The sequence below is a fragment of the Phocoena sinus genome, chromosome 6, assembly GCF_008692025.1.
Source record: "Phocoena sinus isolate mPhoSin1 chromosome 6, mPhoSin1.pri, whole genome shotgun sequence".
Lineage (NCBI taxonomy): Eukaryota > Metazoa > Chordata > Mammalia > Artiodactyla > Phocoenidae > Phocoena > Phocoena sinus.
In genome coordinates, this window is record NC_045768.1 from 80529742 (window position 1) to 80544919 (window position 15178).

General features: G+C 40.6%; 1 long non-coding RNA gene across 1 annotated transcript; it reads right to left on the bottom strand.

The window, feature by feature from the left end:
- Positions 1–4505: 4505 nt before the first annotated feature.
- On the bottom strand, positions 4506–11045 carry LOC116756049. Its single transcript, XR_004350514.1, has 3 exons — positions 10891–11045; positions 10275–10458; positions 4506–4598 (listed from the first exon to the last, which is right to left on the bottom strand). It is a non-coding gene; the product is annotated as an uncharacterized LOC116756049 (long non-coding RNA).
- Positions 11046–15178: the final 4133 nt, after the last annotated feature.

Genomic DNA, 15178 nt, shown 5'->3' on the forward strand with positions numbered 1-15178 from the left:
ATAAATTGAGCTTGAGAACCTCATTCTCTAAGAAGTCATTATTAGTCATTTAGGGGTGATTGAAGAACCTCTGGCTTACAGGATCCAATGAAAAGGAGGATTCTGGCTTGGTCCTTGCGAAGGAACCTGGTGATCATCTGTGTAGTGTTAAGAAAGAGAAGTGCAAAAAAAAAAAAAAGAAAGAGAAGTGCAGAGTACTGTGAGGGCAAATAATATAATTGGTGAGCCAGCTGAGGGGGTCAAGGAAAGCAGCCCTGAATAAGTGGCATTTAACAAGAGACATGAAGAAGAGTAGGATTTAGTTGGGCTGAGGTAGGAGATGAGGGAACAAGGAGCACATTCCAGGAAGAAGGAACACCATGTGGGAGACCTGGAAGCAGAACAGAGCCTGGAACTGAGAGAAGTCCAGGGTCCTCTCAGCACACTGATGTCACCCAACAACCAACATGAACTGAACCCCCCAGGGCGGGCCACCCCAGACTATAAAGACACAGGAAACCTGGCTCCTGCTCTCAGTCTGGGCGTGGAGCTGGGAAGAAATGAGCTGAGGGTTGTAGAGAGGTAAGCAAGCAAAGTGGGAGACATGAGGGAGTACCAACGCATTCTGAGAGGCTTTGGAGAAGAGGGGATGACAAGTTTGACTAGGAAAGGGCGTTCCCAGGCAAAGGGAACCCCACATGTGCAAGGAAAGGCCCACCAGGTCAGGGAACTTCTTGCAGTCTGAAATGCAGGATGGAGGGTGCATGAATGGTGGGAATGGAGAGGGAGACAGAAGCCAGATCAGGAAGGACCTGTGTGCAAAGCTCAAGAGTCTCAACTGTAGCCGGTAGGTCAGTGGTTCTCAGTGGAGGTGACATCACCTCCCTGGAGGCATTCTGGACTTTGTGTATGGAGTGTTTGGTTGTCAAAATGATGGGAGGGGATGTGCAACTGGTATTTATTTAGTGGACAAGAATCAAGGATGCTGGGCATCCTGAAATGAGAGGGACACTCGCACACAATGAAAAACTCTTCCATATTCAGAAGGATTCAGGAGGATTCACATGGGCAGTACATCTGTTTATAATGGTCTGAGCTGAGAACCTAACTCAGTGGTGGCCGTGGTTTTGTTTGTTTTGTATGGATTTCGTACACTAGATTTTTCAGGAATGAAACTTCCTTATAAATCAGGGAACTTTGTTTTGTCTAGAGCTTTACCAAGACTTGTCTCCATTTTGGAAAATCTTGTCACCAGTGGCAATGCTTCTTGTGGTATCTGAGCTGCCAGTAATACACAAATGCTCAGCTGTATGTGTAGCTGTCACGTCCACGGCATTTTGGCATTGGCCCTTGACCACTTCACTATGTCCTCCCATGTAGTCATGGGCAAGCATTTGTGGTTGAAATGCATACAATTTTATTTTTCTTATTAGTCATCAATTTAATACACATCAGTGTATACATGTCAATCCCAATCTCCCAATTCATCACCCACCCTCACCCCCCTGCCGCTTTCCCCCCTTGGTGTCCATACGTTTGTTCTCTACATCTGTGTTTCAATTTCTGCCCTGCAAACCGGTTCATCTGCACCATTTTTCTAGGTTCCACATATATGCGTTAATATATGATATTTGTTTTTCTCTTTCTGACTTACTTCACTCTGTATGACAGTCTCTAGATCCATCCACGTCTCAACAAATGACCCAATTTCGTTCCTTTTTATGGCTGAGTAATATTCCATTGTATATATGTACCACATCTTCTTTATCCATTCGTCTGTCGATGGGCATTTAGGTTGCTTTCATGACCTGGCTATTGTAAATAGTGCTGCAATGAACATTGGGGTGCATGTGTCTTTTCAAATTATGGTGTTCTCTGGGTATATGCCCAGTAGTGGGATTGCTGGGTCATATGGTAATTCTATTTTTTAGTTTTTTAAGGAACCTCCATACTGTTCTCCACAGTGGCTGTATCAGTTTACATTCCCACCAACAATGCAAGAGGGTTCCCTTTTCTCCACACCCTCTCCAGCATGAAATGCATACAATTTTTATCATAATTCATTTTAAGATATTGCCTTTACTTTACAGTTAAGGCACTAAGCTTAGTTTTGTGTTTGTAGAATGGTTATATTATCTACAGATTTTATTTCTGAAGAGTAAATGGTTTGGGAATATATACTTGAGAGAATCATTAGGTAGGTAACAAATGAAGCTATGTGTGTTGATGAGACCGAGCAGAGACCACATATAAAACAGTGGTCAGTTTTTGTGGGGTTTCAGACACCTTTGAGAATTTAATGGAAGCTATGAACCCATTTCCCATGAAAACAAACAAGCACACAGATCCCAAACCAATCACACAGTGTCAGTGGTGTTCTCAGAGGTCAGGGGAGCCTAAGCTCAGCATGTAGCTGGAAAGGAGTGTTTCTGGCATGCTTTCTTCTCAGAGATGTAGCGCTATTCTGCCTGTTGTATACATTACAATACAGAGATCAGCTTACCTTCCCAGAAGGAGAATCTTCTCTCTACCCATATGAGCAGATATATTTTGTTTAATGAATAATAATTGTAACTGAGCCCTATGGGGCCTTCCCAGGACAAACTGTCCCCCGTGAATATCGCCTTCCTCTTGCTTCCTTCATCACAGTGCCGTGGGCCAGCAGCACCTGGTCGGTGGCGAACACTTGGGACTGTCCCTGAGACAAAGGTGCTCAGGTTGCTGCTGGACTGAATCCAAGAGCTGCCACTGGCCAGGAGCCAATGTGCCATGGGTGAGGTGCCCACTCGGGACTGCCATCCCATCTGGGGTGCCAAAATTGTTACCCAGGCAAACTTGGGTCCCTTCACCCACAGGCAGTAAAGCCAATCTATTGACAACAGGCTGTGGTAAAGGAAAGGGTACTGTTTATTGCAGGGCGCCAAGCAAGAAGTTCAGGCCTTTTAAACATTAGCTGCCTGAACTCTGCTTGGCGCCCTGCAATAAATGCTACACTTTTCTTCATCACAACCCAGTGTCAATAGATTGGCTTTACTGCAAGTGGGCAAAGGGACCCAAGTTTGGTTGGGTAACATAATCACCTCGAGTGAGGTCTGGAGGTTCGACTCCTCCTGGGAATGCTTGAGTAGCAGTAGATGGCCGTTAGAAGGCTGGATTCCAATGACCGAAAGCCTACTGCTTCACTAATTGGCGATTCCCCATTCCATGATCCTCAGAAGACCCACCTCACCTCTGACTGCTGCAGCCTTTTTTACTGGCCAAACTCGTCGCTGGTTTTGCTCTTTCCTTAGGACTTTTTTCTTCAGAAGGCCCCTAATGCACCGTGTTAACAATCCTCCAGATGGAAATACCGGAAGTACCTGAATCCCAGCAATGAACACCACTTGGGCTCAATCTAGAACGTTCCCTCCATTCCTCTTTTTTCCTACTGTGCACTCCACAACCACCAAGATCATAGCTGTGATAAATTAAAGCACGTATGCTAGTGGAAACTAGAAAATTTGGGGGAGATTTATAATGGAAACATACAAATTTTTGTTTTCTGTCATGTTACATTGTCTACTCTCTTTTTAAGTAAAACAAAATTTATCAACTACAAAATTTATCATTCTCCAAAGTGATTCAGTCACCACTTAGCATCAATAAAAATGAACGCAATTCTATCATCCACATGCAAGTCTTTAAGCATTGTTAGATATTTCATTTCTATGGAATCCCAACCATAATTTTATTAAAAATCAATGCCGGGCTTCCCTGGTGGCGCAGTGGTTGAGAGTCCGCCTGCCAATGCAGGGGACACGGGTTCGAGCCCTGGTCCGGGAGGATCCCACGTGCCGCAGAGCGACTGGGCCCATGAGCCACAACTACTGAGCCTGCGCGTCTGGAGCCTGTGCTCCGCAACAAGAGAGGCCGCAATAGTGAGAGGCCCGCGTACCACGATGAAGAGGGGCCCCCGCGTGCCACAACTAGAGAAAGCCCTCGCACAGAAACGAAGACCCAACACGGCAAAAATAAATATACATAAATTAAAAAAAAAAAAAAAAAAAAAAAAATCAATGCCAATACCCCAAACTAAACAAACCAAAATCAAAGCAAAACCATCAAAACACAAGAAGAAAGAAGTACTTGCATTCCGGGGAGAGGGAGAGAGGGAGGATGGAAACAAACTACAGTTAGTAACAGACAATTTAACTGTGTATCTTTAATTTCCTGAATTCAGTTACTGTTTAAATGAAAACATGAAGTAGCAAAAACATGAGAGTCAAACAATAGAATCTTTCCCACTGAGAAAAAGAAAGTAAATGTGGGAAACTTCTTCCCTCAGGACAAAACAGATACTAAAAAAAGCTGATCCTCACAGCGTGGCGGCGGTAAGGAGGATGCAGCGGGAAGGGTTGGGGGTGCTGGATAAGTAATTTGGAACTACACAGGCTCCCCTAACTCTCCTGAGTTCTGATACTTCACTCCCACCCCCAACAATCTGCCCATATTTAGATACCCCATGATGGAAAGCTACTGTTACTCACAGAAATGAACTGACTCCTCTAAGCATACTGGGACAGAAGAGACAGCCACCAATCACTGTTCCAGGGTATCTGTGTATAACATCTACTTCTTTCCTTACAGGAAAAAAAAAAAAGAAAAGGAAAAATAAATTCACCAGGAAACAAAATATGCAAAGACCAATATATATCTTTGAAACTTGTAATTAACAATTGATTTTTGTTCTTGGATATGTATCCCTTTAACTTAAATAATTTAGCATAGAATCTAGGACATAGTAGATGTTCAATAAATATTTGCTGAATACATGAATGAATGAAAATATATTACATAGCTGATATTCTTAAATTGAGGACATCAAAGTTATTATTTCTCTTCCAATGAATTAAGTATGACTCCTGCCAGAGTAATTTTAACTTGCATTCAGTACACTTGAGGATGCTAGGAACTACATTTAGTATCTTTAAAAAAACCAAATCTGTACACAAAGCAAACATGTATTGGGCACCTACCACGTCTAAGGCTCTGTGCTTGGCCATGGTGGGTCACTACAGAAGCGCAAGACAAGGTCCTGTCCTCAAGTTACAAGTCTACTTCTCCCTCCTGCTCCAGGGGATGTAAAACATCAGCCAAATTAGTGAGGCAGCTGAGCCCACGGCAAATGCCCTTCATGTGAGAACATCCTTGGCTGTCTGGCCATATCAGAGGGGACCATGAGCCCAAACACTGATGACAGAAGGAAGGACCAAAGGAGCACTGAATCAGATGAGGAAGTAAGAGAGCCAAATGGAAGGGAGAAATGTGAAGTGATAAGCCTTCTGCCCTCTCTGAATTAAAGGTCCATCATTCTCCGGCTCTCAAAAAACTTCCATATGTTCTGTCAGCTGTCCACAAAGGTGACTGAAATGTCAGACCAGTGCTGAAAGGGTCAATGTGGCTTTTTAAAAAGGAATTCTCCTTTTAAACTTAGATATAATATTAATACTTGTTAAATATTATACTTATTTAATAATTTAATAATACTTATTAAATAATATACTCAGCAAATATTAGAGTACTATTTCACTGTATGTTTATAGCAGTTTGTTTATCCATTTACCAGTTGATAAACATTTCCATTTTTTAACAAGTATGAATAAAGCCACTGTAAACATTTGTGAACAGGTTTTTGTGTGGATATATATCTTACTTTTTCTTGGGTAAGTATCTGGAAGTGGGATTTCTGGGTCATATGGTAAGTGTACATTGAACTCTTTAATAACTGCCAAGCTGTTTTCCAAAGTGTCTGTACTGTTTCACACTAGTACCAGTGATGCATGTGAGTTCCAATTGCTCTGTATCCTCACCAGCACTCAGTGTTATCAGCAGCTCCTTTATTTTTTATTTAATGGGTAGTGATATGTTGTTGTGGTTTTAATTTGCATCTCTCTGATGTCTGATGATGTTGAGCACCTTTTCATATGCTGAGTGGATAGGTGGTTTGGAACTACATTAGTTGGCATTTGTCTTGAATCTTCATTTGTTTTATAACCTTTGATACTTTGCTGGACAAATTAAAATTACATTTGGTGATAATTTAAGACCTAGAATGATGTTATTTTCCTCCACAGTGTATTTTCCCCCTGCAAAACACCTAAGTAGATTAGCAGTCTAGGACCAAGATTTGAGTTTTTGTGCAGATTGGGCTAAAATCCAGATCCCATGCCTGCAGGATGTAGCCTTTGAGTGTTTCAAGTCAGAAAAAGGGATATTATACTACGGCCTCTCTGTTTTGAAGGAGATGAATGCCAGTTTCCAAATCTTCACGCATCTGAGTCCTCAAAAGCTTAGCTTTGTGTCTCAACTGCTTCCAGTGAGTTGCCAAAGAGCCTCAGAGCCAAATTTCAGCTCTTGGCCTTTGGGTTACAGAGTGGGTCATTTCCCAAGGTCTCAGTGAACCTCTGCTTGTCAATTTTCTTCTCATCATCAGTAAATCATCCTGTCCAAAAAGGCTTTGACTCACCTCTTTAATGCTAATTGTTTCCTTGTTCTAATCTCTTAATATCTCGGTAGGTCTCTGATGCTTGTAAGAATGTGTGTGTGTGTGTGTGTGTGTGTGTGTGTGTGTGTGTGTGTGTGTGTGTGTGTGTTTCAGCTTTTTAAATTGCCTTCAACTGGGAGGCTTGGTTGGAATCATCTAGTATGCCAGTCCTGGAATCTGGAATATAGGCTAATACTCTAATGGGGAAAATAAACAAGTAAATATATATTGTGTCAGGTGGTAAAATGCGCTATAGAGAAAAATAAGGTGGAATAAAGGATACAGGAAGACCAGGGAGGAGGGAAAGAGTACTCAAGAAAGATATTTCCAAAATGATAACATAGGAGCAAATAACCTTGAAAAGTGAGAGAGGTATTTGTTCTAGGAAATCTGGGGTGTGTCTGGAACAGAATATGTACAAGGAGGCAGGCAACAAGAGATAAAAGTATGAGGTAGCTGAGGGCAAGGTCATGTAGGGCCTTGCAGGTCATATTGCCTTTGGATTTTACTCTGAATGAGATGAGGAGCCATTAAAAGTTTTGAGCAAAAGAGTAACTTGATTTTACCTGCAATTTAGATCATTGTTGCTTCTATGTGGAGAACAGACTGTAGTCGGGGGGAGTCCAGTTGGGGAGTTTTTGAAATACTTCAGGTGAGGGAGTGAAATACAGTGGAAGCCTAGACCAGGAAAATAGCAATGGAAGTGGTGAAAAGTGCTCAGATTTTTGATAAATAGTATTTTCAAGGTAAAGCCAATAGGATTTACTGATGGAGGTGGAGTGTCAGAGGAAGACAGAAAATAAGGTTTTGGCAGCTAGAAAGACAGAGCTAGCATTTCCTGAGATGAAGGATGTCAGTGGAGAATCAGGAGTTTGATTTTGGACAGGTTGAGTTTGAGATCCCTACTAGATATTTAAGTCAAGATTTGAGTAGATGGTTGACCATGAGACCTCAATTTAGGAAAGAGGGCTAGAAATGTAAATTTGGGAATCATTGGTGTATAGATGCTTTCAAAGCTAAGAGACTGGGGATGGTATTACAGACGGAATAAATAAAGAGCAAGAAATGAAAAGGTTTTAGGGCTACACCCTGAAATTTTTAACACTTAGCAGTCAGAAGATAAAGGGGAATTGACCAGCCAGTGGAATAGAAGGAGAACCAAGAGAAAGTGATGTCTCAAGCCAAACGAAGAAAGTGTTTCAAGAAGGAAGCATGGTCACCAGTTCTCAGAGGTACAAGTAAAGCCATGAAGTGAGCAATGTTCAGGTCATTGGGCTATTTCAGTAGACTAATGAGATTAATAAAGTGAAAATGGTTCTTCTTTTTTTTAAAGAAATAACATTTATCAAGCTTAACAGAAAAGGTGCTATTTATTATACCAACATGAGATTTACAAATTTTCCTCCAAGGCAATTAATGTGAATTTCATTGATAAGCCAGTTGCTCAAACATGCTTTACTTATTTGGAATAATCTCATCATCAGTTAAATTAGGGCTTTTAGCACAAAAAAGAATGAAATAATGTCATCTGCAGCAACATGGATGGACCTAGAGATTATCATACTAAGCCAAGTAAGTCAGAGAAAGACAAATACCATATGATATCACTTATGTGTGGAATCTAAAATATGACACAAATGAACTTATTTATGAAACAGAAACCAACTCACAGATATAGAAAACAAACTTATGGTTACTAAATGGGAAAGGGAGTAGGGGAGGGATAAACTAGGAGTTTGGGATTAGCAGATACAGACTACTATATATAAAATAGATAAACAACAAAGTCCTACTGTATAGCACAGGGAACTATATTTAATATCCTGTAATTTATTATTAATTTTTTCAACCATAGTGGAAAAGAATATGAAAAAGAATATATATATATATATATATATATATATAAAACGGAATCACTTGCTATACACCAGACACTAACACAACACTGCAAATCAACTATACTTCAATAAAAAAAAATTACGGCTTTTAGTATCCTAGAGAGAGACATACCTTTATTTAAGAAAGAGCGGGCAAATTTTAGAAAAGTAAATCTAAGCAATAAATGTCATTTGACAATATTGGCATTAGAATGGCATTTGTTCTTTTGAGCAAAACCCAAGAAAAAGAATTCTAATAAAACCCTCTTGGCAGCAGTAAATAACAGCCTTGAATGGTGTCAACTCAACAGATAGGAGTGCCTCCCCACCCACACCATGAAAAATGCTCAATTATTTGAAGTGCTATTTCTTTGGCCTCAGAAATAGCTTTGTTTACTTTAATTTCTGAATTTTTTTCATATTCTCAAATTTCTCATATTTATCTAATATTCTCATATCTTGTGATATGAGAGCAGGTGAGTATTATGTAACTTTTGAGCTCTTATACAAAAGTAACATTTGGAATCTTAAAAGAACACAAACAAGCTTTCATGTCTACAAAATCTCGAGCATTTTCATAAACCTTAAGTACTACAATTATTTCTAAATTGTGTATATCTCTATAATTAGTTCTTTCAAACTCTGGTTTAAACATAATTTATTTTCTTTTCTCCACAGAATTATATTTATTCTCTAAATGTCTATGGAGAATAAGAAATTCAATTTTCTTTCATCAAAATGACTTCTTGATTGTCTTTCCATTAAAATTTTTGTTTCAATAAGATATCAAGTAAGTTTAAACTATAAAAGATATTTAAAACTGGGAAGAGTTCCTTTTTCATGCACCCTTTATACCTTTTGTGGACACAGAAAATCTCTTGGTTTGAGGAAAAATGAGGTGAACTAGTAGCATGGATACAATATAACATAGTGGTTAAGAATGATAGTGTTGGACTCACACCTGGGTTTAAGTCCCAGGTCTTCTGCTACCTAACTTTATAACCTTGAGCAAGCCACTTAATCTTTCTTAACCTCATTCCTCATCTGCAAATGAGGATAATAATACCTGCCTCACAGGGTTATTATGATGATTTTATGAGATAATATAGGAAAAGCACTTAACACAGGGTAGGTACTGAATAAAAGATAAGTACTCATCATCATCATCATTATCACTACCACCATCATTAAAAGTGAACAATCTCCAAAGTCAAGTAGTCAAAAAAAAAAATCTAGAGTAAGCATGATCATCACCAAAGGTTGGAATTTGGTTTCACAAGGAAGGTATTTATTTATATTAAGGCTTTAATAATAAAACACACTAAATGGGAAAAGTCGGAATGATTCATTGCATTCCTTATGCTGGAGGTCAGGTATTTTTACATGCACATCTCAGTTAAGCCTGACAACAACCCCAGAAGGGAGTTTGTATATGCCCATTTGACAGATGAGGAAATTGAAGCTCAGAGGGGTGAAGTGATTTGGCCAAGATCATGCAGCTGTTAACTTGAAGAATCATGGCTAAACTTCAATTCATTTGACTACAAAGCCCTGCTTCAACTAAACTTCCATATTAGAGTTACTTTGGGGACTATCCAAACTGGACCACTCATCCTCATCCAGAGTAGATCTGAATCAAAAGCATGAGCTTGTGGGTAGCACAGCCTTTATCAACCGTCAGCTCTTATTCTTTTATCCACAATCCAATCACACCAGAAGAACCCCAGAATTCAGAGGGCTAGTACCACACCTGCTGCCTGCATAGCCTGCCTCTGCCGGCTTTTCTCTGCCTGGAGTTGAAACATTTCAATACCCTGGACTGAGCAAATATGGTGGAGCTGGGTCTGGGCTCGTGGAATCCCCTGCAGTCCCATGAATGCCACCATGATAATTACCAGTCAACTTTGGGTTGAAGAAGTTGCTTGATTCAGCAAGGCTGGCATTTCCCCTGCACAATTCTTTCCAGCTTGTTGGCAGTGGTATCCAGGAGTGGCTGGAGAATTCTGATAACAGCTTGCTGGTTGATTCCAGGAGAAGAGCTCGGATTCTGCTGAAGCCTCATCGGAAGGTGGAGAAACACTGACAAAAAGAAGTTAATGATGACCACTCTGGAAATTCTGACTACCTCCAGGATGCCCTCACAACTATTTATAAAGCATCACCTTGGAGCTAACTGAGACAACTGAAAATGAAACAAATTCCATGAATGGAAATTAACAGTCAGGCTGTGACCCACTTAAGTAAGTAGTTATGCCTCTTGCCAAAGGCCTGCCAGAGAGCACACCCTGCATTTTAATGGCTTGGTGCCTTTGTTTTCATCGCTTTTAGATGGAAATGACACAACTGTCTCCTAATCCCCTTGCACTACTGGGCCCTCTTCTTTCCTTACCTTCATTCTTGGTAGCTTTTTCCAACTATTTAACTACTTCATAAAACACAATAAACAAAGAACTGGAAAAGGTGACTGGCTCAAATAATTGTGGATGTTGACATGTTAAAAGTTATACTTACCAGGCAATATAAAAGCCGTGAACCTTAAGTGAAGACATTGTATATTTCTATAAGTTGTGGGCAAAATTTGGCACTCTCAGGGTGATTTGTAAATGTTCTTCAAGGCCTTCCAAGCTTAGGATCCAATCAACTTCTCCAGTTGCATCTCCATTGTTATTTAATCCCTTGTCTAGCACTGTCCCATAGAAACATAATGGGAGTGGCTTATGTCATTTTAAAGTCTCTAGTTAGCCATCCTAAAAAATTAACAGAAACAGGTAAAATCAATTTTAATAATATACTTTAACCCATTGCATCCAAAATATTTCAACATGTAATCAATGTAAAAAGTTCAAACTTAGAAGCAGGTAGTCTGCACAGTAGCCTAAACCATTGGCTTTGGATTCTGAGAGACCCTGGTTCTAGTTCAGCTCTCCTAGTGACAGGAATTGCAACTTTGGAGAAGTCTCTTAAACTCTCTACACATCATCTGCATGATGGAGATAATAATATCTATCACCCAAGCTTGGTGAAAGAACTTACTTAGATAATGTGCAAAGCTCCTGCAAAATTCTCCATAAATGTTGGTGATGATACTTGCTATCACTACTTTGCTGTTTTGATCATTCTAGCGCAGCCATTCCCATCTATTAAAATATTTAGAATGGCTTCTTCATGTCAGTGGCAATTTTCTTTATTGCCACAGCCAAACAAATGGCAATAGAAAATAGTATTTCTTCCAACTCTAAAGGGCTCCCTCCCAAAACAGCCACTTAGAAACAAGAGCTGCTGAAAAGTGATGGATGCCCTCCCTTCTCAGCCCATAGCAGGAACTGGCTTGTGTAGCAACATCAGTGTGAACTAAGAAGAACCAAGCCCCAGACACATCCTTTGCCAGGGGGCTCCCGGTGGAGTTCTTGCAAACTGTTCTACAGTGTGCTGTGGGTGAAATTCAATTCTAAGCTCTAGTTGTGTGACTAAAAGCCTAAAGGAGCAAAAAACTAAAAAACAAAAGCAAAAACAACAACAAAAAACAAAAGAAAAAAACAGCCTCAGAGTCTTGCTTGCTTTGAAAGACTTGTTTGCTTCTGGCAACAAGAAATGTATGGCTCCAGGAGGGCCAAAGGGGCCAAGAGAGGCATTTCCATTTTGTAACTTTCTTACTAGCCAAACATAGAGGAGAGGTTTTCAAATAAATGTACCTTCATGAGGAATAAGAAATCACAGTAGAAAGAAAAAAAAAAAAAGAAGCACACGGTTGATTGGCCATCTCTGCTCAGCAACACACATTTAGATCAGCGGTTCCCAACTTTGTTGGCACCAGGGACTGGTATCGTGGAAGACAATTTTTCCATGGATGGGGTGGGGGTGTTCAGGCGGTAATGCCAGCGTTGGCTCGCCTGCCACTCACCTCCTGCTGTGCAGCCCGGTTCCTAACAGGCCGTGGCCTGGTACCAGTCTGTGGCCTGGGGTTTGGGAACCTCTGATTTAGAGGTCTTGTCAGAAAATGGTATGTGCTCATAGGACCCACCTTCCTCGAAGTCACACCTTTACATGATAAGCTTATTCTGAAAACAGTATTGCTCATTTCCATGCGGGCTTAGCATTGCTATCACACTGGTCAGAGCACTTGGATAAGCTTCATTGCTCAGGATCCTGGATCCTTGACTGATCAGGTGTCACTCAAGGAACTGGTGCACAAAATAGATAACTTAGAGGTCAAGAGCCTGGCTTTGAGCCAGACAGACTCACCATTAGAATCTTGGCCCTGGTTGTAATTAGTTTGTGATTTTTTTTTTTTTCTTTTTGGCTGCGCCGTACAGCATGCAGGATCTTATCAATAGTTCCCCCACCAGGGATTGAACATGTGCCCCCTGGATTGAGAGCGCAGAGTCTTTTTTTTTTTAATTATTATTCTTTTTAAAATTATTTATTTATTTATTTGGCTACGTTGGGTCTTAGCTGCAGCATGCGGGCTCTTCATGGTAGCGCACGGGTTTCTATCTAGTTGTGGTGCACAGGCTCCGGAGCGCACAGGCTCAGTAGTTGCAGCGCACGGGCTCGGTAGTTGCAGCACGCGGGCTCTAGAGAACGCAGGCTTAGTTGTCCTGTGGTATGTGGGATCCTAGTTCCCCGACCAGGGATCAAACCCGCACCCCCTGCATTGGAAGGCAGATTCTTAACCACTGGAATGCCAGGGAAGTCCTTAGCTTATGATCTTGACAAATTATTCTCTAAGCCTCAGTTTCTTCTTCTATAAACTACAGAATAAAAGATATCTACTTCATAGGATTGTTATAAGAATGCCTATAAAGTGCAGCATAGTGCCTGGTACATGGTAAGATTTCAATGTTCAATGTTTTCCCATACAAGACTGGTGGGAGTATGTCTTACCAGTGTCCAGAAAATGAAACTAGAAAATTGACAAATGACAACAATCTATCCAATCCCCCAAAATTATACAACCAGAGAAGATTGCACAAGACCACATCCTGGCTCCACACAAAGTTCCTGAAGAAGAAAAACACCTATGCTGAAGAAGCACAGTCTGGTAGAGCTGGAAGTGCCCTTAGAGACCATTTAGTCCAAGTATTTATTTTCCAGATAAAGAAACGAAACCTCTGAGAGGTAAAGTAACTTACCCCATGTCAAGAACTAGACGCAGGGTCGGAGTTCAAATCCAGATTTCTTGATTTTTAATTCTGTGATAAGTTCAAGTGTTTTTGTGGTTAAAACAACTCCTAAACTGGCAGGACATGAATCACCATCGTAAAAACCTCCTGTATTTCTAGTTCATCCCATTAACTATTCATTTGAGATTGTATAATTGTATCCCAAGATGCTCTTTCAATAGCAAACAGAGAGCAAGTGCTTATAAGAAGGCACCTTAGAAGGAAGTGTCCATTCTACCGACCCTGCAAGCCATCATCATCATGGCAAAAATAAATAACCAATACAAAATGTAGACAGGGTTGGGATATAGCACCCCTGAACAGAGGACTTGATGCAATCGTCCCTCAAAAAGCAAGTATCTTTATGCTTATTACAGACAGTCCAGAAAAACACCAACTCATTTTCTGCAAGGCTTCTCCAAGGCTCTGTGAAATCAGACAGCTATATCTGTGGATGATCTCAGTGCTATTGTCTGGGCTGTGAAAAGTGGGAAAGTTGTTTATTGCCATCCTCAGTGCCTGGCCTCTGTTGGCTCTCTGTAAATATTCACAAGTGAATGAAGGAAAGATCCATCCTAATGGCATAACCATGGATCTTCACCAGTGTCATGGGGATAATGTATTTTAAGTATCTTCAATCATTTCCTCAGTAACTTTTGAGTAATCCAGGTATTATTTTCTTTCTTTCCCATGCATCCATCTGCCTTAAAGATAGGTCAAGGGTCATATTGTCCTAGGGAAGGAGGAGGTCAGTATCACACCAACAAAAGTGTTTTTTAAAATTTAATAGTGATAAAGACTTGAAAGCCAAATGTTGCAGAGAGAAAAAAAAATTATAAATTCTAAAATCTCCTTTTTAAATAAGAGATAATGATTATATGTCTGAAAATACATAGTTTTTCTCTAAGCTGTGGGTAGAGTGGACTCAGAGGTAACCCAAGGAAAGTTCCTATAAGACAGGAATAGAAAATAAATTTCTTAAACCAAAAGAAGAAGAAAAGATAGGCAAGAGGTCAGACGCTAGGGCCCTGGCTTCCCCTGCCCACCTTTGCTTCAAATTGGCACCTTAAAGGCTGTGCAAAAGAAAACTCCAGAAAGTTTGTGAGAAGGAAAACCAGAGGCATTTGTGCCCCACTCCGAATTTTGGGATTTGGAAGGAGATTGCCTCACAGAGTACACCGTGTCAACGGGGGGTATGACAGCAGCACAGACGAAGACAAGAGAAGTTATACAAAATAAAGGAGCTATACTTGTTGCACTGCTCAGTGTTTATTTTGTTAAATTTTAACCCTAGTTCACAAGTAGGTCCGCTTAGGTTTGACTGGTTTCAGGAGTGCCCATGAGGCCCAGGTTTAGAGTCTGTAGCCTGTGTGAAGGATTGCTGTAGATTGACACTTCCTTCTGTTCCCGATGGACAAGATTCTGCCCAGAATCGACTGTCCCACAGTAGAATTAGTCAGCCTGTTCTTCCTTTGCTGTTGGTGTTATCACGTTCACCTCCCTTTTGCAGCAGCGTGGTATAATCATAGGCAGATAGACCTGGGTGCTCAGCCTGGCCCTACCAGTTAGTTGTTAACTGTCTGACCTTGGGCAACTTTCTCTGAGCCCCCAATTTTTATTATAATAAAATAACAAAA